This window comes from Catharus ustulatus, chromosome 1 (genome assembly GCF_009819885.2).
Source record: "Catharus ustulatus isolate bCatUst1 chromosome 1, bCatUst1.pri.v2, whole genome shotgun sequence".
In the NCBI taxonomy this organism is placed as follows: Eukaryota; Metazoa; Chordata; class Aves; order Passeriformes; family Turdidae; genus Catharus; species Catharus ustulatus.
The window spans coordinates 148164500-148185640 of NC_046221.1; the positions used below are offsets into that span (position 1 = coordinate 148164500).

General features: G+C 42.5%; 1 protein-coding gene across 5 annotated transcripts in view; it reads right to left on the reverse strand.

Annotated features, from left to right (window-relative positions):
• TRPS1 (transcriptional repressor GATA binding 1) overlaps positions 1–20779 on the reverse strand; it is a 212069-nt gene extending 191290 nt beyond the window's left edge. For 3 of the 5 annotated variants that reach the window (XM_033064248.2, XM_033064267.2, XM_033064230.2), the window contains exon 1: positions 19968–20102. The gene's annotated coding sequence lies outside the window, so the exon portion shown is untranslated. Of the gene's footprint in view, positions 1–19967; positions 20103–20700 lie in introns of those variants that run through there. The other 2 variants (XM_033064258.2, XM_033064240.2) reach the window with 1 other exon arrangement.
• Between the last annotated feature and the right edge of the window lie 362 nt (positions 20780–21141).

The following is a 21141-nucleotide window of genomic DNA, read 5'->3' on the forward strand; positions in this document are numbered from 1 at the left end:
GTTGTTTCACGTATCTATGTGCATATAAAAGTGTTCAGAAGGAAGGAGAAAAACAAAAGATAATATATTCATTCTAATAGCTTTATCTAAGTTTATTGGGGAAGGGGCGTGGGAAAGAGAGGAGGAGAGAGGGGGTGGAGAGAGAGAAAGAAAGGGCGAGAGGATTTTCCTGAAGCTGGAGCGGGACAACCGTGACTGCTGTTTTCTGCCAGCACTCCAGTGACAGCGCGGGGGGAAGCGTGGTTAATCACCGCATTCTGGGAACCGGGCAGAGAGAGAGGGAGCAACTGCTTTCCGCAACACTTCCTGCGATAAGGGAGCCAGCGCTGGCACACGGACGCGGACACACACGCGAGAGGCGGCTGCGCGGCGCGGCGCTTCATGCGACTGCAAACGTGACCCGCGACCCGCAGAGACACGGGCACGGCCGCACTCGGTGCCTCGGGCACTCTCGGTGCCTCGGGCACACCTGGGGCGCAGGCACACTCGGTGCCCCGGGCAGGCTCCGCTCCATGCCGGGGCTGCTCGGGCTGAGCGCTCCCCGAGCCGGGCGCGCAGGGGCCGCCCCGCTTCGCCCCCTCCTGCGGCCCGCGGCGGGCGCTGCCCGCTGATGCTCGCTCACGACACGCACCCAGAGACCTTCAGCGCTCAACAAAGGCTGCCGGACTGATGCCGCAGCACAGCCGGCCTTCTCTTTATTTTCTTTTTATTTTTAAGGGCGATTCCAAAAAAACTTTCGTCGCTCAAAATCAGCGCAGTACCCCGCGCCCATTCCCTAAGCGCTGTTGTTAAGCCTTGAAAAGACTTGCAAAGAAAGTAAACAAGGCAGGGGAGGCAGGACAGGCATTAAGGCCAACACGTCCCGTATCATCCAATAACTTCCCCTTACATGCCCAGTACAATGCGGGTTTGCTGATCACAGCTTTTCCACTGTACCAGAGCCAAGTGCAGGCAATTACTTACACTTATGTAGACTTTTATAAGAGATAACAGTTATCTCTATTGAAAGGCACAAGCTGGGGGGGGGGATGGGGGGTAATTTTTAATTTTTTTTTTTTTTTTTATTTGTCTTTCATTACCAGACTGGTTCGAAAACACACAAAAGGGTTTCTGTGCGGGGCAGAAACCTGTCCCAGCCCTCCGTGGAGTCCCAGACAGAGCAGAGCAGCAGCTCCACGCTCCGCTGAGGAGCGCTTCCCCCAGGCCTGGATGGAGAAGCCCTGGCAGAGCCCAGTCCGGCGAGGCAGAGCCCAGCAGAGGGTCCGGCCAGCCCCGGCCCGGAGGGTCCGGCCAGCCCCGGCCCGGCAGGTCGGCGCACACGGGGCTGCGCTGGGCACCCCCGCCCCGGGACGAACCCCCGGGCAGGGCAGGTCCCGTCCCGCGGCGCTCCCGCTGATCCCAGCCCACCGGGATCCAGGTAAAATCACCTCTGTTGGGCCCTGCTACCCATGTCAGCCACGTCCCCCTGGTCAAGTTAAAGGCAGGGGCGATGTCCGCATTTTTAATGCAAGTGAGATGCAGCCCGCAGGCTCTAGCAAACTGCCTATGCATTGGGGATGCCACTGCTCTTTAGCTTTGCTTCCACATGTGCTCAAAGTTGATGAGTGCTGCTTGTGTTTTTATTCCCACCACCAAAGGACGCAGCACAGATATAGGAAGTGGGAAAACCGATGTTTCAGTAGCACTTCCAGACCAGACTGCCGCTGCTAGCATCTCTAGTTGTATCAGTACTTCTACCAATGCCATTTCATTGGTATATCTTCTCAAATTCATGTTGGATAATTTGTACTCAGAGCCAGAGTATCTCTGAGCAAAAGGAGAATATACTGCATTTATGGAGTTAGCATCTCTGCATTCACGTTTTAAGCACAACTATCTGATCCTCACACATTTGAGGGAAAGGATTTCAGCACAGAAGATCCATCTGTGTTTGTAAACCAGGGGCATTTTACATGCTGCAAAAGTACTACATGATAGCAAAATGAAAGAAGGTTCCATTGCCTTAGTATGAACTCACCACAGGTGTGCTTAAAACAGATATTAAAGACATGATTCACTATAATAAAGACACACCAAACAACTATTTAAAGTGATTCAAAATACAACATTTGGGGGTGGGGAGGTGATGATACAGTGCACCTACTTCTCCCCCACCAAGAAAATACAAGCTCCAATAATAATAACAATGACAAATAAATAATTATAATAGCACATATTTATACTTCTATGCAGAAGTACAGCAGGATTCTTAAGATTAGTCTCGCTTTCAGTTTCACTCAGCACTGAACTAGTCAGCTTTGCGTTAAAGAGGTCTGGAGTGTTACTCAGGAGTTACAGAAAGTACGTCGGCATGTTAAAGAAAAACAGAAAAAACAGTGTCATAACCCGTACAGGGAAATGATGGCTAAAACAGAAGATAGGATTCTCACACACCACTCAACACATTTTTCCTCCCCAAATGCACAACAGACATAGGAACAGGAGCTTCAAATACTTACTAAATTTATGCAGAGAAATAAATGGGTATCAGTTGCATGACTTAAAAAGCCAGAGGAAAAAGGAGCAAATTTTTCATGGAAGCCTTGAATCATAAAAGCCGCTCACTTTCCTCATTCGCATCCTCCCCCTTTCACTGCACTTCAATGTGAAGAAGGCAGCCTAAACAATACTCATCTTAAAAATCCAAAACATTGCAGAGACCACACTGCAGCAACAGACCTGCTTCACATGCACTGACGTACCTCCTCAACATCTGAAAGAAATTCCAGCTCCAGTCAACCCATAAGAGACATGTTGCCTGACTGTACCTTGATGGTATTGTTTATGAAGATGGTGATTTACACACTCATAATGATTTAAGCAGCTACTTTGCATACATTACAGAGAGAACCTGAAACATGTGACCTGCTTCACAGGGCAGGATTATACCTCTGTTCTTGTTGTGTCATGTGCAACCACATTATTTAGTAGTTAAAGGCAAGTGAGCACTCTGGTATTCTATTGCCCTCACCATGTATGCAGCGCGAGAGTTTCAGCATGCCTCTGAAACCAAAGGTGAGCGTCCCAGCTTCTAAAGATAGACAGTTAAATAAATGATATAATTGTCAAAGGGGCTCAGTCAAACCTACCACATGGTTCTACCCACTCAGGATTATGACGTTTGCTGGCAGACTTTTTAGGACAGGAAATCTTTCATGGTGTTAATAAATTTGTAACAATGATCATATTCTTAGGGACTACTCCAATACAAACTTTCATTAGCGCTCACACCACTTCTCACAAAAGCACTGACAATGTATGCATGATCATCAGCAGCTAAGAATAAACAATAAAAACTTAAATCCTTTTTTCTGATGTTGTTCTCAAGAGAAAGATAAAAACTTCTCAGAAAAATGGAAACTAGCATCCGAAGAACAGCTGAACTCTGCCTGTCAGCTCCTTCATAATTCTCAGTTGTTTCTATCGATCCATACACTTCTTATGCATAACTTCATTACTACTTGATAATTAAAAGATAATTAAATACAAGACAGAGCATGTATCATGCTGGGGAATCACTTAGCAAGTGAACTGTTGTGCTGAAAAGTGGAATTCTTTCTGTCACTCACAGCGCAGTGATACATCAGTAACAGACGCCACGGGAGCTATTTGGGGATGATCCAGTGGCTTACCGGAGCCACGGAGGACAGCAGAAAAGTATAAGGTTCACAATTCAAGGGAAGTCCTGCCACAAGGGCCTTCACACTTTGCAAACACATAAAACAAGAGCACATTCATGCAGGTTTACATCAACTTCAGAGCAAGTACAGCATTTCCTAAATAATATGTAATAACAGATGTCAAAGTCTGACTTTTTTTGATTTAAGAAAGGAAGACTGGTGGGTTAAAGGGGAGGTATCTTAGCAGCACCAGGAGTGAAGGCACCAAAGTTCTGCTTACAGCTTTGCCACTGGCTCACTAACACTGCAGTTATTTAGGTTCCTTGTGCCCTGGCTCACCCATCAGTACAATGGGTATAATACTTCATCCTGTCCTTAAGAGGCAATTAATGCTTGTAAACTACTCTGGGAACCTTGATTAAAATGCACTGCAGCTTTGCGATAAGTATTCCTTCTGAAAGAGCACACAAGCTGGGTTTTGATGGTGGGAAGTACTACCTGACGGCTGCAAAAAGAAAAATAATCATTCTGAACGAGATGTATGCGCCTGACCTATGCACATGTATCAGTGGATCCCTCCTGGAATTATTTTTTTTTCTCCTTTTTTCAGTTACTATGTGTATATTGCAAAGAGAGGAGCAGTGAGAACAGATAATTATAAAGCTTTTGAAAAGCCCTGGTATTTTCACCAGAGGATCACAGTGGGCCATCTTCAAGAATTCTGATGCAGAATTCTATGTAATTAAAAAACATAATTATTTGTAATACTCCTGAAACTCTGTTTTCATTAAGGAGAGGAGGGGAAAAAAAGACAGATCACTTTAAATATGAATGCTTTATGAATAAAGAAATTTTTTTTTAATTGATGAGCATTCATTTTCCCATACAGTCACATAAAGTCTGAGTAGTTCATGTAAAACATAATTATCAACATTTTAAACCACATTTTCCCCTTGAAAATAAATAAATAAGGACGCCAAAATCTTTTTTGTTCATTAGGAGTCAGATCCAGCAGAAAACATCTGCAGACTTCTAGACCAAGCAAGCCCTGGAAGGCCATGGTACTGGCTGCACCTCGTGCCAACCTCAAAAATTTGGCTGGTTCAGAAAGATTTAAACAAAACAAAAAAAGCCCTGCAGCTTTACATGTCTGGGAATTGTGGAACTGCGTTAGGTTTATGAATAAAGAACAGGGGTGAGAAAAAAAACAACTCCTTTTAAAAAGGAGATCCCTCTCTCCCTCCTGCCCTCCAGCATTCCGGGTGCTAGACAGGGGCTCCTCTCCTTCCCCAGGGACACCAGGTCAGCAGCTGCAGCCCAAACCGTGGGGTCCACCTGCACACCCTGCTGCAGAGGGGATGGGGGCCCCAAATCCAGCACTCGCCCGCACCTGGCACATTCAGCAGGCGCCCGAGCATCCAGCTCCCAGCCATGCTCCCAGACGCACAGTAGCTGCCACTGGCAAACCCAAAGGAGCGTCCCGGGATGGGAGCCAGCCTGAGCTGTTCAAAGGACACTGCAGGGCCACCACAGAGGGGCAGGCACAGCTCAGGATGAAGAGCCACCCCTGCGAAGGTGGCTAGGGGACACGGTGGTCTCCCCTGAACCAGCAGCCTCTCTACCCCATGGAAGAATTGGGAGCAGCCCCGGATTTCCACCATGGGCTTGAAGAGGCTCCAAGGTGCAGTGGAGGGAAGGAGCCTCAGATACCGCAGGCAACCAGCAACTCGTATTTAGATTTCAGGCTACCCTGAATATGTGTATGCAAACACCACAGGGGAGATGATGGCATTGCCAGAGCTGTTTGCTGAAATAAAGGAAAAGTTTACGATGAGGGCCCTGCCATAGCAAGTTCTTTAATTTATGCTGCTAGTGTAGTTGTCACATTTTCAGACTTTTTATAGAAATAATGGCCTTTTCTGACTAATTCTTCACTACATCCCTCTTTGGGAAGCCAAGAAAGCTCCCAATTATTCATGTCACACCTTAGCTTCTGCCCTATTGAGAGGACCAGCCAACATTTCAGACTGACACCCAGCTCATCTTGTGCAGTTAGCCCTGTGCAGGGAAAAGGACAGGGGAGGTATGAAAAGACCTAGTAACAGTACGCCCATGTGTTCTGCTTAAAGCCATCCCAGAATTTTGGTTTTGCAAGTGTTCATTTTATAGACACCTCCTCAAGAGGAACAGCAGCTGTAGTATGCTGCCTGGGTTAGCGAGATGTGATACACGCAGAGATATATACTGGAAATATATTAGGAGAGCACAGAGGGACTCTGTGCAATGACCATATAACTGCAGACACTCTGCAGGTGTGTATTTACAATACTATTTATATAGTGCTGAAAGTGGACTACATTAATATACAGTGTGCATGATTCACTGTCATTAGTTCTGCCTTCAAATAATGTGGACCCTAAGATAAATAATATCGCTAGAGTCTCTCCCATACAATAAACAAACTTGTTAGTTTAGCTATATATACAAAATTTCCAGTTGCAATCAGAGATTCTTTTTAAATTATTAAAAGTTCTTGAAATTAAACGTTTGAGTTGAAATGAGCCAGCTGACATAAAAAAAAGCAAATGGAGAAGCCAAGACTTGTCTTTAAAACGAAGAATAATTTGGTATCTTAAATAAATAGTATTATTCTAAACATGCACTAAAATAAATCATGTATTTTAACAAGAGTAGATACAAAATATCATCATATTTATCATTAGAGCTTTATATACCTGTTGGATTACTGCTTTCAAAGCCTTAAGAAATGTACCAGTGTCTTTGAATTAAAATGCAGTTTCTTTATGCTAAATCTGTGAAGGTTCTCCTGTGGGAAACACTGAATTCTACATTAATTTTTTTATTAAAAAGAAAAAAGATTACATGGCCTCAGAAAAAAATAACCAAGTGGCAAAAATCCCAACTTTGTCCATTCAGCCTTTGATTGTCTTTGCCTTAATAAAATTGTTGACAGAAATTAAGTTAATCTTTGCAGCGACTTTTTCATCTTCCTTTAAAACCAAGGAGTCTAACTAGCTGCAGCTCCATCAACTCTGATGTGAAGCTCGCTATAAAGATGAGATCCTTGTCATTTTTTGGTCCATGTCCAAGATTTAAGGAGGAGTGATTTTTTTTTTTTTAATCCATTTAAACTCTTAAATTTTGGCTACAAAACATCTCAGTAAGACACCAAGATAATGTCTCTCACAAATCAAAACAGTAGCAGTAGTACAGTACCATCTGTAAACTCAGAATTGAAGAGCCAGCATTTTCTATACAACTGTAAAAAGTATTTTTGAAACACCTTCTAAAAAACATTTTGCTCATTCTATAGCATGGGCACTGAAGGCTATAGATAACTGGATCAGTAAGTAAATTCACCATATACTAGAATGACTCCTGAGGTAACTGAGTAAAAGCTGAAGAGCTTGCTGCTAGTAGCTAATGGGATAGCCCAACTCCAAAGTCAGAAAGAGCAAAATATCTCCCTTTCATTAAAAGAGTAGGGAGGGAAGCTTTAAAAGGTATACAATTAGTTAGCTTTGCAGTGATTAATTCAACAACTGCAAAGCCAAAAACAACTTTAGGCACTTAACCATGAAACTGTCAGTTCTCTATGCTTGACGATAAAGCATCTATAAAGTAAACGTTAACTTCTGTGTTTTTTCTACACGCATATTCCATCATGAGAAGACGATAACCAAAAAATTACCAGGCAAGCTCAGCAGAGGTTTCCTAAACCTTACTCCCCCTAACAAAGAGGTAAGATGTGCTCAGATTCCCTTCCTTTTCCTTACTGTCAGCTCTAGCAAGACAGTTCGCACTGTTCCCTAAAACCTGACAGAAGGGACTGAAAATCTCTTCCCCAAGGAAGCGATGAGTTCATTGCGAGACAGGAGCTTTAAGGATGAGGGGACCCCTACACCAGTAACCACATCCTATCCATATCAAAGCAAAAGCAGGCAGCAGCTCTTCCTCAGACCAACTCTCCCAAGGAAGCAAATGGAAGCTCTGCACAAGTAAGGAATGCAAAAGTGTAAACTTTATCATCTCTTTTAAATAAACTCCAAAATTGAATAACTATCGAACAAACTGAAAAAGACCAGAAAGGTGACAAATTGAAAGAACAAATCAACATATTTCTCTGACCTGCAAATATTTAATTCAAGCACATTCTTCTTCCAAACAAGATGCCGCCTGTGAGCGTTTTGATGGCTGCTCATAATCAAATGTGTCACTCGCAAAATTACAGCGTTCAAGGAGGTTCTGGGCAACCAAAAATGGTTTTTGCTAGAAGCGTGTCACAAGCACGTCTTTTAGTTACCTCAGAATTGCACACGACTTCACTCCATTCCTTTGCACTGGCTGCATGCGGGTTGCTTCACAGAAATGTAACTGCAGTAATCTGCTTGACAGTAAATAGTAATCAGTAAACACTATTTACTGAGCAGATACATGCCCCTGCTACTCCTTCAGTGTACCTATCTTCCATCTCTGTCTTCCACTCTCAATCCCCTTGCTCTCAGAAATTTTAGAGGGGGAATAAATAAATACAGGTAGTGAAACTGTGAAATCCCATAGGTGGCAAGGTTTTCCTCTCTGAATGGACAAATTCTTAACTCCATGCAGCTCCAGACATTGAAGGATTAGATCCTAACCAGGGAAAACACAGGAAAATGGTAATAAATATCGCATGGTAATCCACAGGAACTTTGGTCCCAATGTGATTTTTCTACAGTCCTACAAAAAAACAGCATTACAACATCCATAATCTCAGCTCGTATATCAGAGCACTCTCTCTGTTCTCCTTGCCCTTCCTTCTTTCATGTAGTGCATTTTCCAAGAAAATGTACTTCTTCTGCAAAAGTAAAGTCAATGTAGTCCCATTCCAGACTGAAAGCAGCCCAGCAACTCTCTGAAAACTACCACACTGCACAGAGATACAGGTGAGGAGCGCAGGGTTTATGGTAGCATTACTCTGGTAGGGGCTAATCTGAAATTCCTTCTGACAAAAGAAGTCAGTTTGCTGGAGAGAAAAAATAAAGAAATCATATTCATGTGCAGTAAAGAGCACTTCATGTCATAGTGGATTTTACAATATCTTAGTTCTCTTTCTATTCAGGCATATGTCTTTTTGGCAATAAATTCTGAAGACCCAAGAAGGTAAAACTTGCTTAACCGTAAGCCTCATCCACCCAATTAAAATAAATTCCACAGCTGTTGCTTCTTTCTCCTGTAACTATTTTTTAAGCTCCTGCCCAGTGACAATTAGGCACTCTCATGCACCACAATAGATACAAAAATATTTTAAAATGTCAGCTTTTCAGACGTTTAATTTTGTCCTATACAGGTAATCTGTTTTGCAATTTAAAATACAGCAGAGCTGCCAGGTCATCTTTCTTAGCAAAGATTTTCACGTGCACAAATAAAGACTGAGGAACAACTCAAGAAAAAAAACCCCTAGACAAACGATTTTAAATGTTCCTTAGATAATGCAGTACCACAACAAATCTCCAAGGAAAGTTAAGCTGAGACTGCCATGAACACCAAATAAATCTGCACCACTGGGATATTTAAGGTCCAATAAATCTTACTTTCCAGTGTTTTAAAACTCCAGAAGATAGTTTTGCGGCTCTAGATTGTCTGCCTACAAGCTATCAACTCAGCCCTGACATTTGTGAGAAATATTTTCAGAATATACCCGTTTGTTGAGCTACCAAATTATAAAAACCTTTATTAAAAAAAAAAAAAAACACACACATATACATTCATAAAAACCAACCAAACAAGTTACTTTCTTCTGTTTGTATAAAAATGCTCAAGAAAGTTGGTCCAAAATGTCCATCTTTCCAATTCAAGGTATTATTAATTTTTAGCTATCTTTTGCTGCAGTCAAAAATATAAAGTCAACAACTTATTGTAAAAAAAAATAAAATGCAAAGCCATAAAATTCCTTACAGAAGAGCCAAGAGTTAATATCAACCTAAGAAATCACACATTGCACAATTTATCTGATATTGTTAAAAAATACTAACTGCTGAAAAAAAATCAGATGTCATAAAAAAACATTTTATGTACTATTCTGCAACTTTCTGCAGTTTGGTTATACCAAAAGCACATCTTGTGGATTATGAAAGTCACTGCTTCCCTCAGCCTGATAAAAAAACCCTGATGGCATGGCATCATTGCTGAGGGCATTAGAGCCTTCCATAGATATGTACCTGTCCTACCAGCCCTTCAGTCACTCTTTCTACACTGCCGTCCTTCACTGCTATCTCTACAAGACTTTTGGAGAGAAGCTGGTGACAACAAGATAAAAGCATGCCCATGAAGCCAGTGAGTAGCAGCAGGGCTCAGATACAGGTGCACTTCCTAAACCTACTTTTAGTTTTCATTCCCCTTTGGGAAATGAACTGCTTTCCAACCACAATAATCACTTTTAAAGATGACAGACCAACTGTGGTCCTGCTGAAGGACAGCTTCATGCAGTGAAATACTGCTGGACCATCCTGAGTGGGGCAAAAAAAAGCAAGGTGGTGCCTTACGAAACATTGTTACTGTGTCCTTAGTCCACCCAACTGCTGTAAAGTACTAAACTCTAGTAAAATGTAACATGAAGCCCCAAAAATCACAGTTCCCTTTCAAGTAAGCTGCAACAGAATGAGGCGTTACCCAATGAGGACTGGATCTTTAGATGAAGCTACAAGAAGTTTTGTCTTTTCCAAGTACAGGTGCAGCTCAGGGCCATAATCAAAAGGATTAATCAGTTTTTGGTCAGTCTAAGTTTCTGACAGGTTGACAGACAAAGCAGGTTACATTCACTTTTCCAAAAATCATTCACAAAAATAACCAAACCATCCTAAACATTTAAAAAAAAAAAAAAATTCAAGTTATGCTAAGCTTTGTTTTTCTGCTAGCAATCTTCATGTCACAAACAACTGAAAGGCAGTGATGCAAAATGGATTCTTGCCTAGATTTGTAAATTTTTCCGAGAGTTGTAATATCCTGCATTTGATGACATCACAAAACTAGCAAGTAAAAGTTGGTTTTCAATTTGTTCTACTTTTCCCTCATTAGTGTCTGTGTCAGAAACAGAATAAGAACCCTCATTAAGACACATTAAATTCTTTAAACTCATTAAGGGCTCAGAGAAAGAACAATACAAACACTGGTGTTTTTGTAAAAAAAATTATGCAACACAGATGGACTTCCATTTCCATGTATTTTTAGAATGGATGTATGTGCGTAGGGCAGTCGAAGAGTGATCTGCATGAGGGAGAAACGGGCAGAGTAACAGAGGCAGAGCATACCTTACATACGACAAAATGACACCTAGACAGAAATGAATTATGAATTATGCACCATCACTTCTGACCTGATATTGATGAGGCACTTAAATGTTTTGTTGCCTGAGTTCCAGCAGAGCTTGAGTCAGTGCCATACACCACACAACTTTTCAACTAATGATTCTTTGGAACTTTCTACGGGGAAAAGACAACCTTGAGGGCCATGCAGCAGCAGCAATCAAGTGGCAATCAAACTTTTTGTCCACAGACCACTTTGATTGCAGCTGTTGTAGCCTAACATACTATCTGATTGTAGTTAGAGATACATCTAATAGTCATGCATACGGACTTACACGTAAGATACAGGTGTGTGCAGAGTTTCAACAGTCTTGGAGAATATCTCTGGGTGTGCAAAGGGTGGGTATTTATTAGAAGATTTATTGTAGCTGAATGACTCAGATATATGCTGTTGATAACTTCTGATCTTCCCCCCCATAAGACTGGAAATATGAGCTCAATGCCACAAAATTATTTACATTCCTACAGTATGCTCAAACAACTATTACAGGATTAATTTAATCCATTACATTTTTCTTTTCATGATAGACGTAACATGCAAATAGGAGTTTAGTTCTAAAGAAAACTCCAGATCTGAGGAACGTAAAAGGAGACTAATTGGATGGCATAAATTTCAGATGTCTGTAGCAGGCCACAGAAAGAAAACAGTATATACAGTAGATGGGAGACATGAGTTAATGTTTCTTCCTTCCTACCACTGTAACAACTGAAATGAGAGGGGGAATTTTTTCTGAGAGCCCCCAGATTTCAGCCTCCAGAGCTGACTGCCCAGGCAGCATGGGCAGGCAGCCTCTGTTCAGTAGCTCTCCTCTCCCATTGCTCTAGCACAGGCAGATACTGTCTACCTGCAAGGCACATGGTAAGGCTAATCTATTTTCACAAGCTTTTCCCTCAGGTATTTGGGGCAAGGTTTAGTTTATTAATTGAGTGTGTGCATGTGTGTCCATATCTATTCGTGCAGGAGGAAAACGATCAACATGAATTGCATTTTTGGTTTGTACTCTGTAACTGCAGCTGGCCAACGTCTGCTGAGCGTATTCAATGCACCTAACACTCAGAGCTCTAAATAAAAAAGCAAATTATGTTCAGGTTAGGAAGCTGGAGTTATCTTTCTTTCATTAACTGAATTCATGAAGCAAAGTTTCACCTGCATAGTAAGTTTTCGATTACGTTCCACATCTCAGCTTCTGCCTGTAAAGTGGTGCGTGAGAAAGTCAAGGGGACTCATATGTTGGAAACACTGGAACCCTTCACCCCAAAGAAAATTGCTTTATCCTAACTCATTAAACTTTCATTAAGCCATATCTGAATATGGAAATTTTATCCAACACTTAGCTTCAGTATCTACTTCAAACTTTTTTTAGATAAATTGAGATTTTGTTTTTTAAAATAATCCCTGTAATGTCACTGGGATGTCTAAAAGCAGTCTGCAAGGTATTTGGCTAGACAGACCATGCCTTTTTTTGCCGCCCCTCTCTTTTTAATTAACTACTAGTCAAAATTCCCCTGCTTTTTTTTTCCTTTTTTTTTGTGAACCACCAACCAAGCTGTATGTTTAATTTTTTAAGTTTCAGTATGTACCTCAGACTGCAGACTTTGCAAAGTAGGTCAGGAATACCCAAAGGATACACATTTGAAGGCTACAGATAGCAGAACACACCATTTACGGCTTTGTATATATACATACATACACATTCTATATAATATAGGTAGATAGATTCAATGATTTAAACACACTACATCTATACCGTGTGCTTCACGAACACTCAGATATTTACACTGTTAGATCACCACTCATTTTAGACCTACACTAGTGCCAGCTGCCAAAAAGGGTACACAAATCAAAATATGTTACCTTTGTTCAAACAATACTGCTGTTCATTATAAAATAGAAACTGTCATGCTTAATCTTCCAGGAACCAAGAACTGGTACATTCTTGGATCAGAGGTGGTTTGAAATGGTTTGAGGCAAAACTGAAGCACACTGTTTAAGTCAATCTTGCTGAGAAACATTAAGTGCATCGACGATTTTTAGCGTCATCTTTTATGGACTTTTTTCCCCAGATCTATTAGTAAATTAAAAATGTTGGAATATTTTCAAAATACAAAGAGATGAATACACCAGGGACTTTTCTGTAACATTTTTACAATATCAAATTATACATTCCCTCTTGCATTGTCAGCCTTGCTAAATGTAATGAGGGAGAAAAGGATGCTTGAGAATAGACACCACGATGAAATGTGCCTATAAAAACTACACACTGACTTTGAAAATACACCAAAACTTAACTTTTCCTTGAGCATTCTCAGAATTGTCCAAGTATCCCAATGCCTACTGTGGGCACTAAGCTATAGGCCGTGATTTTTATTTTCCATTAGAGACGAAAAAATTGCTAAAAGCAGCGTTCAAAAATATGTCTATGTCCTGATATAGAGAAATACAGAAAAAGAAAGGTAAAAATGTCTTAAATTCTTCAGAGTTGTACCTTTTTTAAATCTCATTTTAAATCATATTTTAACCTGGGAAATTGCTAAATTAAAAATACTTCACTTATTGAGGAAAATCTCTTCTACAGCATTACTACGCCAGGACTTCTTCAGATTTTTAAGTATTTTACAATTTCATCTTAAACAACATGGATTATACAGTATTCATCCGGCCAACACAATCTTACAGAGAGACAGACACAGACACACACAACTCTGCAGAGGCCAGCCCTGCAGCTTTTACTGAATCTAAAAGTCCCCCTGACGACAGTGAGTATTTTTCAAGAGTAAGAATTGCAGGATCAGGCCCCAAAAGTGCTTATGAAGATGAGATGTTACTTCAACAGATTGAATGTTAGATTAAATATAAAGATTGAGGCAAGACAAGTCTGGGGTTTAAACCCTAGGGAGGATTGACATTTAAAGTGTTGCCACTGAATTATAGCTCTCCACATTGGGTGGGGTAACCTCCTACTGGGTGGAGTGTCTCCCCTAAAGGAAGGGAAAACTGGCACAAGCCAACTCAGTCTTTGAACGATTTTCCTAGTTGCCAACTTATGAAGTCGTCCTGACGTCAACTTCGTCAAGGAAGTCTATTGCCCAACTCCGTCTTTTACTGTAGAAAGTTTGCTTGTGCTCAAAACCCCAGCAGATGTAGAAAAGAAATTAAGTAAAAGAGACAGAAAACCCTGAACAAAACAAAAAAAAGAAATTAGGAAAAATGTGTTGAGTGGATTTTACGGTTCTTTTGAAAAACTCTTTTTTGGGTTTTCTTGTTTCTAATATCAAGTTCATACAAGTAGATACAGATCACTCGAAACTATTACTAAACATATTTTAAAATCTCGCTTAGCTTTAAGACACGGGGTGGAGAACACACAGAAAGTGGACACTCTTAAGAGATAAGATCTCTTATGTGTTCTGCAATGGCTAGTGAGTATCTTCCTAATCAGCGTCACTAACAGGTGTAAAACACACTCATACTAGGAAAATAGTATTCATTGAACAGCCATCAAAGGTGTGTTTTATATATTATTTCTCTCTGAATCAAAATTAATTGTTTCTCTGAAAGAAGAAGTCAGGTGCTGGACAAGACAGAAGGAATGCTGGGGGGCATCAAATTAAAAGAAAAATTTTTTAAATGGATAAAGCATCTCAAATGCCCATGGGGAGGAAAAGAAGTAAAAATCAGAAAACAGTTTAAGTTACCGTAACCTGAAATGCACCAGCCATCACAAAGAGCAATTGGAGAAATCCAGCAGAGCTCAGCAGGAAAGATTTTTAATAACAGATTGAAAAACAAGAACAAAAATAACTGCATCAACAGGGCCTTTCTTCCTCAGGCCACAAGCCCGTTTTTACTTGATATTTTAAAAAAATGCAGTTTGGCCACTAAAACCAATCCAGAACATTATTAAAAGTTAAAAGCTACCAATTACTTCTGTCTGTTCTTTTAAAGCAAAGTTTGGCATTACGTCAGTTGGTTTAAAGAAAACAAGAAAGAGAGAGAGAAAGAAGGAGAGAAAGTTTCCTGCTTGTATAAATTAAACCACCAGGGAAGGTGTCTAGCCACTTGTAAAGCATTTATTACAGGTTTTTAAAGGACTAGTAACATTTAAAAAATTAAATATTTTAAAATAAATTTAAAGGAAAAGAGAAAAGATGATCTGAGTCTGGAAAGAAAGCAGACTTACGAGAAATTAGACAGGCATCAACTGAAGCTAAGAAAGTAAAAATTACTATTAGGACTAAATTTTGCAATTCAAAATAACTCTATTTTCAAGGCAGAAAAATCTCATTGTAGCTGCTATACTCACACACATCCCTTACGAGACGGAAAAGTTCCACTGAACTTTATGGGATGGAACCAACTGGGTTCTGCAGAAACGTCCTACGGAAGCACCACCCGTGGCAGCTACGCGATTTAATGAAGCATTTTCTTTTGATAGCTTTACTAAATCCGCATACAGAGATCCCCAGCAGGAATAAGATTCCTTAGTTAATGCAGTAGGACCATATTAAAAATCACTGATAGAAGGATTGGCAAGTTCTGTTAAATTTTAGACATATTTTTTTCACTGGTGATGTTATAAAATTTTAAAGAAGCACTCTAAAGTTACTAGAAAATAAGAATCTGATAGCACAGAACATGAGTAAAACATAATGGCTATAAGTTCCTTACACACAGCTGTGCTAGTTCACCTAAATCACAGTCTTCTAAACCCCGTGATGCCAAATCAGACTCCTCTGACTCTGGACGACACGTCAAGTGGAATGGTGTTCGGTTGTGCAACGCTTTTGGTGTGTGACAAAATGTCCACTGGGGATTTAAATCGAGACTAGGGGAGCTATCCTCCCATTGCTCCGTGTTTCATTTGAGCCTTGGTCTGCATGACAAGAAGTCAGAGTAATATGCCAGCACTTTCCTCCCCTCCCTGTGCTCCTCTGCCCCAGCAGCGTTTCTTGCTGTCTGGGCACATATACAACTGGCGAAGGAGCTGCGTTCTGCAAGGCCCTTTATTGATTAGGTGCAAAATAACATCAAGGAGTGAATAATAAACATAATCTGAAAAATGTAGTTGCATGTCTTGCCCTTGTAAACATTTACTATGTAATGGTGTAATTGTACTTTAATCCTTCATATCATCTAACTCATTGTCCTTTCCTTTTAATTAGCAAACACACAATCCAAAAAAAAGCAAAGCCCAGAAAGTTTGTACGTACCATAAAAACTGAAGCGTAAAAGTTTTTAAATAATCAAATATTCTCTCTTTGGATGCAGGCTTATCTTTTAAAGTCAAAAGAGAACTTCATTGGCACAAGGCAGGAAAAAGAACTCCATAATTCATTACAGTACCAAGAAAAAAATTCTTCTCCAGAAGGACTGGAAAGGGCACCTTTATTTATCTTCTGGACAGACAAAAATAATAGAACCTAGACCAGATATGCTGTAATTAATGTATCCAAAGGTCAACAGGCAATGGTATTTATACAATAAATGGGTGCAGACTATGCTGGTTATAGTATTAATCACCAGTATTTGAAAATAGCATTGTTTTCTTACTAGGTAAGAACTTGAGAAAGTTTTAGAAACAAAAAAGAAACACTTCTTTTCTCATACCTGCCTGCTGGTTTTTTTAACCAATTGTTTTTTAACTCATGAAGTATAATATTTGGGACAAATATATCCTAGTTTACAGTTGCCCAGGACAGCCAAAAACAGACCCAGACTACCTCACTAGTTGTGTTGAGGAAACTAAATTAAGTAAGGGCAAACACCAACTGGAAAGTTGTCAGTTTACTGAATGAATGGCTTCATTTTACACACCAGTTAGAATACCTTAATCAGAATATATTTCTGTTCAAGGCCAATACTTTTACTACCAGATGGCAGTTTGTTCTACCTGAAAATGTATTAAAAATGTAATTTATTTCCACTATACTTTCACCTAACAAAAAGGATTGTCATATTCCCAGCCTATCATGTTCAAAAATATTTAACCATAAACTTTCTCACTGTGTTATATTTGGCGTTACCCACAAACCTTTATTGAAGCGATACTGCCAGTGTGGCTTCAGTTAAGATCTGAGAATGTTTCTATTAAGATTATTACATTAAAATACTGTCAAGAGTTTGTAAGAAACATAAATATTCATACACATACAGCCCCCCCAGCCTTAGAAGGAAAGTTCCACATAAAAAGAAAAATTTAAATACGTACCAAAAGTTGCCTGGTTGTAATTACATTTTGGGTTTTTTCCTAAATGTCTCTGCTAATTTTTTAACTCTTTCACACTGTAATGTAAAATAGCTTTATTTCAAAGCAATTGCCTGATAAAGTGCTAAAAGAGGTGCTTCGCATGAACAGAAAGTAATTAGTCATTGTTTGCACAATGCTTTGAAAATACAAACCCAATGTGTCAACTGGCATTAAAATATAATATGATTGGAATACACAGATTTGACAAGAAACAATTGCATGTCGCAGACACTCGAGTCCACAGACAAGAATTAGTAATTTGCTGTTATAATAGCACTATCACGATATGAGGATAAGAGCATTCTTTACACTCAGCCAGAGCATGCCTGATAATAATGTGCACCGTGAAAGTTTACTACAAATGCTAGAGAAGACATTATAGAAAATAACCCTGGTAGGCATTCATCAAATGTTACTGAATTTACTCTCCCTGATAAAAATGTAAGTCAACCCATAAAGCTACCATATAAATTATACTAAAAATGCATTAAAAACATGAAAGGATAACCCGGCTGCATCGTGTTTGATGCCCAAAGAAGTCTCAGATCTGTGAAGTTGTCATTTACATTCTTTTCCTTTATTAACAGTGCTATGAAATAAAAAAAAAAAAAGCATACTCTCGCAGGCGAAGACTACTCAGTGTTATTTGGAGTCTGTTTTAGAGGATCACAGGCAATACATGTAAACTTAAAAGCTGATGCAACTTTGCCCTTTACTTACTTTGTTGTGACTATGTATATGCAAAGTTTCAAACAGAGAAAGTTATTATATGCAACCAAAAAAAAAAAAAAAAGGCGATAATCAGACAGAACAGGGTGGATTAGGAACTGACTGTTTTTCTCATGTCTAATGTCCCTTGATTTTAAAAAGGTGAAGCAGACTTTTGTTGTCACAGTCTGAAGATAAATTCTATATAGGCACAGATACACTACTGAACTTCAGAATCACTGATTCTTTGTGGCAAACCTCAGGCAGGTATACATTATTCAAGAGGAAAAAGAAATATACTTTTTTTTCCCCTTAATAGAGAAAGGTTCCACTTGTTTGGTTTGACCATATTATTAACAGACTTTCATTCAGTGGTTAAAATAGAAAGAAAAAAAAAATCTTTCAAAGTGTTGATATCATTTCCAGACAGTCTTGTCAGCATCACAATTTACAGGAAATAGTTGATGTTCTCACACAAACCGTGTGTTTACTCACAGACCCAGAGTACTTAAAAAAAAAAGAAGAAGAAAAAACAACCTTCACTCTTTTGGAGGTTTTTTTTAAATGTCACTCTGGTGGAATATCTGAGAGAGCTGTCTAACCTAACACACAGATTGTGAACATGAGGCAAACACAGACTGCAGTTCAGAAGACTACTGTAACTTTTATTCTCATTTTGTCCACGTCAGGAACTGGCTCTTACCACTACTTTCCTTTGCTGCCCCTTGCATTTTTAACTCTGGCAGTCTTCTCTAAATGTTCAGCTTTTACTAAAACCAACAGGAAAGTAACATGATGCCACCAACATCCCTAGGATTTGGTTGCGTAGTTGAAGAGGACAGCCTGAATGACAAAAAAGTTTGATGGTTCCTTGAGAGACTTTACTGAACTCAATTAAACATAACCTGAGACGCATTAAATTATCGTCTCTTTCCATCAACATTCAAAATGTCCTGCGTAGTGTAAAAGCAGTGAAGGCAGCATAGTCTGCATAACAGCTGACATTCTCTTTACTAGACAATTTTTCCCCCTCGGAAGGGACATGTCGCCTTGGTTCCCCAAAGGGTCCTGGAGCGACCCGGCTCCTGCTCTGCCAGGCAAGGTGCTCACACAGGCAGAGAAGAAGTGATGCAGGGGAGACATCTCTCCAGCTTATCACTTACTTAGCTTAGCTCAGTCAGTGAAGTTTGCCATTTGCAGATAGAAAACACAACCGGTCGTGGAAAAAAAAAGATAAAGAAGACTAGCGGGCCCCACTAGAACCCGCGTAGGAGTGCCGGGGTGTCTGAGCGCCGTGATTTGCAGGAGGGAGGCAGATAAACAAAGCCACCGAAATGTCAAGCCCCCTCGGGGAGCCGCTCGCGTCCCAGGGCAGCGCAGCGGCCGCAGCCCCGGGCCAGACCCTGCGCGGCCCCGGCCCCGCGATCGCCCACCCCGGCCCGGGGCACCCCGGCCGCGGAGCGCCCAGCGCCGCGCAGCCCCGGCAGCCCCGGCCTCGCTCCATTCATTCCTCCCTTCGGAAAGCCACAGGCGGGCGGCTGCAGCGGGGGCAGCCCCGCCGCAGCCCCCGGGCCGGGGGGCGGGGAGGGGAGACGCTCCACGAACTTGTGGCAGGCAGGGAGAGCCGGGCGCGGGGACGCAGCGCTGGCAGTGGGGCTTCGCCTTTAAGAGGGAAAAGTTTACGTCTCTCTGCCTCTGATTTGAAAAAATAAAAAAAAATTTAAAAAAATAAAAATAAAACCAAAACCCTAAAGAAAAAAAAAACCATCACCACCACCATGTCGCCTGTTACCCCGGCGTGACCGGGAGGGATCCCAAGCCCTCCTCCCGGAGCAGCACCGCTCCGCACTTGGCCTTTCCCTGGGTGTCCCAGGGAAAGGAGAGGAAAAATAGGAAGGAAGAAAAAATTAAAAGGGGGGAAAAAAAGAAAAAAAAAAAAAAAGAAAAACAAGGAAAAAAAAAAGCAAAAAAGTTTTTCCCAAACTTACTACTCTTCATGATGGTGTCTCTGTGCCCCGCTTGTCATGATCCCCATTAAAACTTCCAGCAGCGGCAGGAGCGGCAGGACTGTGCGACTGCAGCCCATCGGATGCGAACCCTCTGTGCTCGTCTTCTACTTCCACCCCCCGCGTCTCCCTTCCCCTCCCCCCGAGCGCCCCGGTGCCGGGGAACCGGCGGCCGCGGAGATAAGGCGCGGAGCGGCGCGGAGGGGAGGGCAGAGCCGAGCCGCACCAGCCCGCGGCCGCCGCCGTTCCCCTCCCCGCCTCCGCGCCGGGGGGCTGCTCCCCCTGCCCGCCGCCGCCGCTGAACTTGACCCTCCCGACTCCAGCGGGGCTACCGCCGTTTTGAAGTCGCCAATTTCCAGCCATCACACATGGCTTTGACCCTCCGGCGGGGGGAATGGGGGGCGCGGGTAAGGGGGGGGGGGGATGCACCGAGAGAAGCCTGTGAAATCCGAGCAGCCCCCGTTGCCTGGGATTATGCCCACCCACCCTCCGCTTTTGTTGTTGTTGTTGTTGTTGTTTTTATTTTGGGGGGTATTTCTGGGGGGAGGGGGTGCACCCCCGCTGCCCCCCCCGGGCACACGCCACGCTGCCGCGGGCGCCGCGCCCCCGCCCCGCGCGCGCCCCCCCCGCGCCCGCCGCCGCCGCGCCGCCCCCGCCCGGCCCGCCGGCCGCGGCGCCCTCCCCGCCGCCCCCGCCCGCGCCCCCCCGCGCTTACCTGTTGATTAACCGGCAGCAACAGCCCCGGCAGCCTGGAAGATGGTGGAGCCGCGGCGCGAGCCATGAACCGTCTCCTGCTGCCGGCGGAGTTGGACGCGGATTATGTGGCGGTGGCCGGGGAGTGGGGGGGGGCGGGGGGCCGCGGCGCCGCTGCCTCCCCCCTCGGCCCCGCTCGGCGGGGAGGGGGCGACGGGCCCGCCGGCGGGCGGTGCGGTGCGGCGCGGGGGCGGGGGCGCGGCGGGCCGGGGGGCGCGGGCCGGGGCACGGCGCGGCGGCCCCGCCGGCAGCGAGGCGGCGGCCTGGGAGCGCGGGGCGGCCGGCGCGTTATCGGGACTGTTATCGCTTGTCAGGACCTCCGTCTCCCCGCATTACGTCAGTTTCAAGACACCAACACTATTAATATCAAAGGAGCCTTCGCGGAGGAAAGCGCCACCCCAGA